Genomic DNA, 10,794 nt, shown 5'->3' on the forward strand with positions numbered 1-10,794 from the left:
TTTAAAAAGTTCTCTTGAAGTACTGCAGCAACAATCATGATCAAAATGCTTCTCATTTACCCAACATGTTCACAAGAATTCTAAGGAAAATTTTACCCCAATACCTGTGGATCCTGGAGCTGGTATGGGGGAAATGAAGGCCATTGCTGCTTTTAAGGAATTTGTTGTTTGGAGACATGGACATAAAAAGGGTCAATAACAAAGCATTATGAAACATAAGTTCCAAATAAATCAGTTTCAAAATTAGAATTATAAAAAAGAGATATTTTAGCTTCCAATAATTCAGGAGTGATAGAAAACATAGAGGAAAGAGGGGAATAAAGAAAACCCCAAGGAAAGAAGCTATGTCAATGGCAGAATTATCATAAATGGAATAATAACTCTGGAGCAATATACATGCCAGAGAGTAGACAAAGGCTTCAAAAAGAAGGCAGAATCATACTGTGAAAGATGTTGAGTGACAAATAAAGCAGTTTGAATTCAATTCTGCAAATTATTCAGACATATTCAAAGCTTTTGACCTTGATATAATGGAAGACACGCTTTTACCAAGAGTAGTATTTGGGATGAGAGGGCGGGGACAGCAGAAGAGCAAAGAGAGAGGAGGTCACGGCAGAGCTGGAGGCAGGAGGTGCTCAGGACCCCGGGGAATGAGGGCAGTGTTGGGAGATCAAAGTGGAAGGAAACTTTCTTTATGTGGGGAATTTAATGTAAATGCAGAAACAGCCAACTGTGACGACTACAGCACCAGTGTTTATATGCTGAGTAATAGGAAAAATGCTGTGATTATTAACAGTCCATTGAGATCATGCATTATGAAATAACTATCCAAAGATTTCAAAACTTTTCTCACCAAAATAAACATAGTTCAATTCCATTTTTTTTTTTCATGAAAATTTTGAAGCATTACATAGAAGAACAAAAAGGGAAACAGGTTTTAGGGAAGTTCATCAATAACTCTGAACAAATGAACTTTAAAAACCCTGAACAAGTATTTGACCTGGTTAGGTGGGATGCATGTAGCCCATATCAGACTGCCTGGGTTTGTCTGCTCCACTACCCAGATGCTTACTACTGCCAATGTGTACCCTGGGAGGCAGCAGGTCCCTCCCACCTTGTGCTAGATCTAGGTTTGATTCCAGGCTCCCTATTTGGGTCTGACACAGCCCTAGCTATTATGAGTATTTGGGGAGAAAGCCAAAGGATGGGAGCTTTCATACTTGCTCACTCGCACTCTCTCTCTCTCTCTCTTTCTCTCTCTCTCTTTCACACATAAAAACTACTTTATAAAAGTTTAAGTCAAAAAATACTGTTGGAGTACTAGTTATAGCATTAAACAACAGTGTACAGCACATTAAAGACAGAAATACTACATGATATTTTTTAAAAATTAATTTTCTATGCCATTTCCAATTTAACACCAGGTGTTTTTTTTTCCATTTCCAATTATCTTTATATACAGAAGATCGATTCTGTATATAATTAGTAAAGATTTCATCAGTTTGTACCCACACAGAAACACAAAGTGTAAAAATACTGTTTCAGTACTAGTTATAGCATTACTTCACATTAGACAACACATTAAGGACAGATCCCACATGAGACATAAGACACTGTGACTCCTGTTGTTGATTTAACAATTTGACACTCTTGTTTATGGTGTCAGTAATCTCCCTAGGCTCTAGTCATGAGTTGCCAAGGCTATGGAAGCCTTTAGGGTTCGCCGACTTCGATCTTATTCCGACAGGGTCATAGTCAAAGTGGAAGTTCTCTCCTCCTTTCAGAGAAAGGTACCTCCTTGTTTGATGGCCCCACTCTTTCTACTGGATCTCACTCGCACAGATTTTTCATTTAGGTCTTTTTTTTTTTTTCCCCAGAGTGTCTTGGCTTTCCATGCCTACAATACTCTCATGGGCTCTTGAGCCAGATCCGAATGCCTTAAGGGCTGATTCTGAGGCCAGAGTACTATTTAGGACATCTGCCATTCTATGAGTTTGCTGTGTATCCCACTTCCTGTGTTGGATCGTTCTCTCCCTTTTTGATTCTATCAGTTAGTGGACACTAGTCTTGTTTGTGTGATCCCTTTGACTCTTAGACCTATCAGAGCCATCAATTGTGAACTGAAATCGATCACTTGGACTAGTGAGATGGCATTGGTACATGCCACCTTGATGGGATTGTATTGGAATCCCCTGGCACATTTCTAACTCCACCGTTTGGGGCAATTCTGATTGAGCATGTCCCAAATTGTACATCTCCTCCCTCTCTTTTTCCCACTCTTATATTTAACAGGGATCACTTTTCAGTTAAAATTTCAACACCTAAGAATAATTGTTTGTTAATTACAGAGTTCAACCACTAGTACTAGAACAAAAAACATATTAAAATGGATAAAGTATTACATTGTACATGAACAGTCAGGACAAAAGCTGATCAAGGTACTGTTTCTCATAGTGTCCCTTTCACTTCAACAGGTTTCCCCTTTGGTGCTCAGCTAGTTGTCGCCAATCAGGGAGAACACATGATATTTGTCCCTTTGGGACTGGCTTAATTCACTCAGCATGATGTTTTCCAGATTCCTCCATCTTGTTGCAAATGACAGGATTTCATTGTTTTTTTTTAACTGCTGTATAGTATTCTACAGAGTACATATCCCATAATTTCTTTATCTAGTCTACTGTTGATGGGCATTTGGGTTGGTTCCAGGTCTTAGCTATTGTGAATTGAACTGCAATAAACATTAATGTACAGACAACATTTTTTTTTTTTTGCCAATTTAATTTCCTTTGGGTAAATTCCAAGGAGTGGGATGGCTGGGTTGTATGGTAGGGTTATATTCAGGTTTCTGAGGAATCTCCAGACTGACTTCCATAGTGGCTTTACCAATTTGCATTCCCACCAACAGTAGGTTAGTGTCCCTTTTTCCCCACATCCACTCCAGCATCTATTGTTGGTAGATTTTTGAATGTGAGCCATTCTCACCAGGGTGAGGTGAAACCTCATTGTGGTTTTGATTTGCATTGCCCTGGTTGCTAGTGATCCTGAACATTTTTTCATGTGTCTGTTGGCCATTTGGATTTCCTCTTTCGAAAAATGTCTATTGAGGTCTTTGGCCCATCTCTTAAGTGGGTTGTTTGTTTTGTTGTTGTGGATTTTCTTGATTTCTTTTAGATTCTGGTTATCAACCCTTTATCTGTATTATAGTTTGCAAATATTTTTTCCCATTCTGTCGGTTGCCTCTTCACTTTCCTGACTGTATCTTTTGAAGTACAGAAACTTCTCAATTTGATGCAATCCCAATTTTGGCTTTGACTGCCTGTGCCTCCAGGGTCTTTTCCAAGAAGTCTTTGCCTGTGCCTATATCTTGCAGGGTTTCTCCAATGCTCTCTAATAATTTGATGGTGTAGGTCATAGATTTAAGTCTTTAATCCATGTTGAGTGAATTTTTGTGTAAGGTGAAAGGTAGGGGTCTTCATGATTCTGCACGTGGAAATCCAGTTTTCCCGCCACCATTATTTGAATAGACTGTCCTTGTTCCAGGAATTGGTTTTAGATCCTTGATCAAATATAAGTTGGCTGTAGATGTTTGGATTGATTTCTGGTGTTTCTATTCTGTTCCATTGGTCTATCCATCTGTTTCTGTACCAGTTGTTTTGATAACAACTGCCCTGTAGTATGTCCTGAAATCTGGTCTTTGTTCAGCTTTGTTTTTGTTGTACAAGATTGCTTTAGCTATTCGAGGTCTCCTGTGTCTCCATATGAATTTCAGCATCATTTTTTCCAGATCTGAGAAGAAGGTCTTTGGTATCTTGATTGGTATTGCATTGAATGTATAAATTGCTTTTGGGAGAATGGACATTTTGATGATATTGATTCTTCCAATCCATGAGCATGGAAGATTTTTCCATTTTTTAGTATCCTCTTCTATTTCTTTCTTTAAGGTTTTGTAATTTTCATTGTAGAGATCTTTAATGTCCTTGGTTAAGTTTATTCCAAGGTATTTGATTGTTTTTGTAGCTATTGTGAATGGGATTGATCTTAGAAGTTCTTCCTCAGCCGAGGCATTGCCTGTGTATACAAAGGCTGTTGATTTTTGTGCATTGATTTTATATCCTGCTACTTTGCCAAACTCTTCGGTGAGTTCCAGCAGTCTCTTAGTAGAGTTCTTTGGGTCCCCTAAATAAAGAATCATATCATCTGCAAAGAGGGATAGTTTGAGTTCTTCCTTCCCAATTTGTATCCCTTTAATTTCTTTTTCTTGCCTAATGGCTCTGGCTAAAACTTCCAGAACTATATTGAATAGCAGTGGTGAGAGTGGGCATCCCTGTCTGGTACCAGATCTCAGTGGAAATGCTTCCAACTTTTCCCCATTCAATAGGATGTTGGCCGCGGGTTTTTCATAAATTGCTTTGATTGTATTGAGGAATGTTCCTTCCATATCCAGTTTGCTTAAAGTTTTCATCATGAAAGGGTGTTGTATTTTATCGAATGCTTTCTCTGCATCTATTGAGAGAATCATATGGTTTTTCTTCTGCAGTCTGTTAATGTGGTGTATCACATTGATTGTTTTGCAAACACTGAACCATCCCTGCATACCAGGAATAAATCCCACTTGGTCTGGGTTGGAATAATATTTCATCTGTTTACTTATTCATCTTTTAGAGATCTGCTATTAACTCACCATATGTATATTCTTATTTCAAAGATATATATATATATATACACATATACATATATATATATATATATATATATGGAAAGAAGAAAAAATAAAACAATTCAATGGACAACTGAGGTAGATAATTTCACATTTTTTACAGATGTAGTTTTGATTATGTCCTTATTTCTTCTTCTTTATTTTTGAAAGATGTATTTATTTTATTTGAAAATCAGAGCTACACAGAGAGAGAAGGCGAGGCAGAGAGAGAGAGGTCTTCCATCTGCTGGTTCACTCCCCAGTTGGCCCCAACGACCAGAGCTGCACAGATCTGAAGCCAGGAGCCAGGAGCCTTCTCCGGGTCTCCCATGTGGGTACACGAGTTCAAGGACTTGGGCCATCTTCCACTGCTTTCACAGGCCATAGCAGAGAGCCGGATCAGAAATGCAGCAGCCAGGGCTTGAACTGGCGCCCACATGGGATGCCGGCACTGCAGGCAGCTTCCTTACTCCCTACTCCACAGTGCTGCCCCTTTTATTTCTTCTTATGGGCTCCAATATGTTTTAAGCGTTCAATGAAGAAGTTAATCTAATACTGGGATTCATAAGAAAGAGAACCCCATTTTCTATAATTCCAGTGGAAGACCACCCTGTTAACCTGAGGCAGCTTAGAGTTCAAAGGTAACAGCATTGTAATATTTATAATTGTATTTTCTGAAATTATTCTCCATATATCATTCATTGAATGCTACCCTTGACAATTCTAAACAACTTATATTTTCAGTTATTTTAATTTTTCCATGTACACATTTTTTAATTCAAATCCTAAATCATATTAGTTTTATTTTTCATTTTAAAGTATAATAAAAGATAATGTTGTGAACTGGTTTCATAACCATGCCTTTTGTTTTGTTCTTTTACCAGTCCATTTACATATTCTTCCTTAAAGAAAATCATAAAAGGCTAACCTTGTGGAATATTTTCTTCTAAATTATTTTCAATGCATTTACAAATGTACTCATGTGCATAGACACAGTCTTAGTTTAACAAACAGCCTTCTCTACAGCTATATTTCTGTGACTTTTTTCACATAACTGTATATCTTTATATCTTCTTGGTAGTATGGATACATTCATCAGCTTCTTTGTAACAGCCGCATAGTATTAATGTAATCTATATGCACCATAAATTATTGACTTTGATCCCTATTAATGAACATTTAGTGCATATCCATTCTTGTTGCTTATAACAATGATAAAATAAATATTCTTGTGTATAACTTAGTAGCCATGTGTGAATATTTATTAAGAATAGAATCTAGGGGTCAGAGCTGTGGTTTAGCAGGTAAAGCTGCTGCCTACAATACTGTCATCCCATATGGGCACCTGCTCATGTCCGGGCTGCTCAGCTTCCAATCCAACTCCCTGTTAACGATCTGGGAAAAGCAGGAGAAGATGATCCAAGAATTTGAGTCCCTTCTCCCTACTTGGGAGACCCAGATGATGATGATGCTGCTTCTTGGCTTTGGCCTGGCTTACTCCTGCCTCTGTCCTGGCCATTGTATCCATATGAGGAGTGAACCAGCAAATGGAAGATCTTCCTCAGTCTCTCCCTCTGACTTTCAAATAAATAAATAAATCTATATAAAGAATTGAGTTTAAATAAGAAAATGTGAGGTTAAATGTTATGTATGTTTTACACTCTGATAGAAAAGCTGCCTTTCAGAAACAGTTGTAGCAAGTTATATTTAGCACCAATCACGTCATCTTGCTCATGGGAAATTGCACTGAAGTCAACAACAGGAAACATACACAGTAGCTGGGGACCCAGGTTTTGGACATCATTTCCCCTAAAGTTTCTTCTTCCCTGCCTTGCTATGTGGTTCCCTATATGTTCACCTTTTGCCTGAATCCATTGGAAAATTGAATGAATAAGAAGCAGAAGCCAACTTCCACGTATGTTTCACCAAAATTCATGTCATCACAGCTTCTATAGTCATGGGATTTTGGTGTATATTTTTATTTATTCATTCATCAATAAATGGATATTTGAGTTATTTCCAGTTTTTAGATATCACAAATAAAATTTCTATAAACATGCATGAATATTGTTTTGTGGCCATATACTTTAATTTCTCCTGGGTAAATGCCTAAGATTAGAATAGATGGATCATGCAATTGATAAGATAGTTAAAAATTTCTCTCCAAGGTTGATGCAGAATTTTCATCTATATCTCAGCAAATACTTGGCAATTTTTGGTGGTGGTGGTGGTTCTAAATTTTAGCCATTCTAGTGAATGCCATTCTGAATGGCATCATTACAACTTTAGTTGGCATTTCCTAATAACTATACTTCTTTTCATATGCTAGTTTTCTATCTATATATCTTAGTTAAAGACATACTTAAAATATTTTAAATAGTTGAATGTAATATTTTATTTTCAAAAATTAGGTTGTTGATTTTATTAAGTTTTTAAGAATTCTTTATATATGTATATGCTAGAAACATATTGTTTCCTAGATAAAAGCACAAAACTTTTTTTCACAATTTGTGGTATTTCTTTTTATTTTCTTCACATTATCTGCTACTTTTGAAATGTACAATTTGGGACATGCTCAATTGGACTTGCCCCAAATGGTGGAGTTAGAAATGTGCCAGGGGATTCCAATACAATCCCATCAAGGTGGCATGTACCAATGCCATCTCACTAGTCCAAGTGATCAATTTCAGTTCACAATTGATGGCTCTGATAGGTCTAAGAGTCAAAGGGATCACACAAACAAGACTAGTGTCTGCCAATACTAACTGATAGAATCAAAAAGGGAGAGAACAATCCAACATGGGAATTGGGATACATAGCAGACTCATAGAATGGCAGATGTCCTAAATAGCACTCTGGCCTCAGAATCAGCCCTTAAGGCATTCGGATCTGGCTCAAGAGCCCATGAGAGTATTTCAGGCATGGAAAGCCAAGACACTCTGGCCAAAAAAAAAAAAAAAAAGAAAGAAAAAAAAAAAAGACCTAAATGAAAGATCTCTGCAAGTAAGATCCCAGTAGAAAGAACGGGGTCATCAAAGAAGGAGGTACCTTTCTCTGAAAGGAGGAGAGAACTTCCACTTTGACTATGACCCTGTCGGAATAAGATCAAAGTCGGCGAACTCAAAAGGCTTCTATAGCCTTGGCAACTCATGACTAGAGCCTACGGAGATTACTGACACCATAAACAAGGTTGTCAAATTGTTAAGTCAACAACAGGAGTCACTGTGCACTTACTCCTCATGTAGGATCTCTGTCCTTAATGTGTTGTACAATGTGAATTAATGCTATAACTAGTACTGAAACAGTATTTTACACTTTATGTTCTGTGTGGGTGCAAACTGATGAAATCTTTCCTTAATATATACTAAATCGATCTTCTGTATATAAAGATAATTGAAAATGAATCTTGATTTGAATGGAATGGGGGAGGGAGTGGAAGATGGGAGGGGTGCGAGTGGGAGGGAAGTTATGGGGGGGGGGAGCCATTGTAATCCATAAACTATACTTTGGAAATCTATATTTACTAAATAGAAAGTTAAAAAAGATTTTTTGTTTATTTTATTTGAAAGGCAGAGTAACAAAGTGATCTTTATTTGAGTAACAAAGAGATCATCCATCCAGCAGTTCATTCCTCAAATGCCCAGAACATCCAGGGCTTGGATAGGCCAAAGCCAAAAGCCTGGGATTCTGAAGTCTCTTATGCTCACAGGGATACAACCATTTGAGTCATTATATACTGCCTCCCATGGTGCACACTAGTAGTACGGTGGAATAAGAAGCAGAACCAGGACTCATATCCAGGCACTCCAATATGGGATATGGACATCACAAAAAGCATCATAACTACTATGCCAAATATCAGTTCATTAATATTTTCTTTTAAAGAACAGAAATTAACTTTGAGTTAGTCATTTGTTGTTTTTATGGTTTGTTTCGGTGTAATTCTAAGATATATTTGCCTACATCAAGGTCACATAGGTGAGCTTTCTCCTATGCTTTCCTCTAAAATTGTGATTCATTTGGAGTTCATTTTGTAAATGCTATGAGGTATGGATAGAAGGGCCTTCATTTGTATTTGGATATCCAATTGTCTCACATTATTTATTGACAAGACCATTCTGTCCCTATTCAGTTTGCCTATACTTTCATCAAAAATTTAGTAATATAAATATGGGTCTTCCGTGGGACTCTATAGTCCATTTTACTGAACTATTTGTGCCAATACTCCAATCTCTTGGTTACAGTAACTTTATAATAATAGTATAAATCCTTCAACTTCTATTTTTCCAAAGTTTTTTTTTTTTCCCCTCTTTAGGGAGAAGTGGAGAACCACCCCATTTCTTTGCATTTCCATATACATTTGCAATAGCTTTGCTATGAAAATTTTGATTGGAATTACATTAAATTGATAGATCATTTTGGGAGAATTCATATATTAACAGTAAAGAGTCTTCTGAGTCATGAACACATTATGTTTCTTAATTTATTTAGTTCTTCACTGATTTCCCTCAGCAATGTTCTATAGATTTTAATGGACAGGTCTTGCCTATCTTTTATCAAATGTCTTCCTTAAGTATTCCAATCTTGAGGTTATTGGGAATGCTATTTTTCATTTTAATTTCCAATTGCAAATATGTAGAAATGCAGCTATTTTTATATTGAGAATAAATATAGCCTTCCTTCTTTATATCCTTTCAGATATCTTTTTTCCTCCTTTATTTCACTGGTAGAATATCCACTATAATGATGAATAATAGTGGTTTAATCAGATGTCATTGTCTTGTTACTGTCTTAAAAGGAAAGCAGTAAGTCTTCAGTCTTACGATATCAGTTGTAAGTTTTTGTGGTTAACCTAAATCACTGTGAGAGAGATCCTATACAAGTTTCACAGTTTTTTTTAAAAGTAGGAGTGGATATTGGATTTTGTCAAATGCTGTTTATATATTTCTGTTTTTCCTTTTTCATATGGTATTTTTTCACTCCATTAAATAGAGACTGCTTTTGAATTCTATACTGAACTTGCAATCTTCAAATAAACACTACCTAGTCATAAAGTATTAGCATTTTTACATATTATGTATTCAGTTGTCTAAGATTTTTGTCAAGAATTTTTACACTTAAGTTCATGAGAGATGTTTGTTCAGTTTTTTTTTTAATCTCTGGTAACATCTTTAGAAATAACTGTATCAGGCTTTGGTAGCAGTATATTTGTAGCTTTATAATAATGACTTAGGACATATATCACTATCTTTAATGTTCATGATCACAATTGTTTTCACTAAACATATAAGAGTTTTCTAGGAAAATTACTTTGCTCTGAAGTTTTCTTTTGGGAAAGTTGTTAAATCCAATGTTAATAGATTATGTCTACTCAAATTTGGTAGTGTCTATTCTTCAAAGAATTTGTCAAATTATTCTGAGCTGATATTATCAACATGATGTCATTCTTAGTGTTTTCAATATATAAATAGAGAGAGCATTTTACAGTGTCCATTCTAATTCTTCATATTGGCAATGTATGTCTTTTCTTGTTGTGATCCATTAAGCAAGTTTTAACAACTGTATTGATCTTAGGTACACATGTTAAGATAAAATAAAATAAAGCAAAATGATAAAATTACTAAAATATGCAATAATTCTAAAACTATCTGCACTAAATAACATAGCCAACATCCACATAAAGCTAAAAATAATGTAACAATAAACAAAATTTAAAATCTACAATTCTTCAACTTAGAAGAATATCAACTAACATTTGTGAATAACTGATAGAACGTTTTTTTAAAAAAATCAAAATAGACTTTAACATAAAGACTATTAAAAGAAGGTCACTATGTAATGATTAAGGGATCAATTCAACAGGAAGTTGTGACTATAAAAAATGTATATGCACCTAATTATAGGGAGCTTGGCTATTTAAAATAACTGTTAATAGATCTACAGGGATACATAGACTCCAATACAAAGAAACAGGGGACTTCAACACCTCACTTTCATCAGTGGATAGATCAACCATACAGAAAATTAAAAAAAAAAAAACAGAGCTAAACGAAGCTATAGAACAAATGGACCTAACAGATATCAACAGAATTTTACAT

Source organism: Lepus europaeus, chromosome 2 (genome assembly GCF_033115175.1).
Source record: "Lepus europaeus isolate LE1 chromosome 2, mLepTim1.pri, whole genome shotgun sequence".
NCBI lineage: Eukaryota > Metazoa > Chordata > Mammalia > Lagomorpha > Leporidae > Lepus > Lepus europaeus.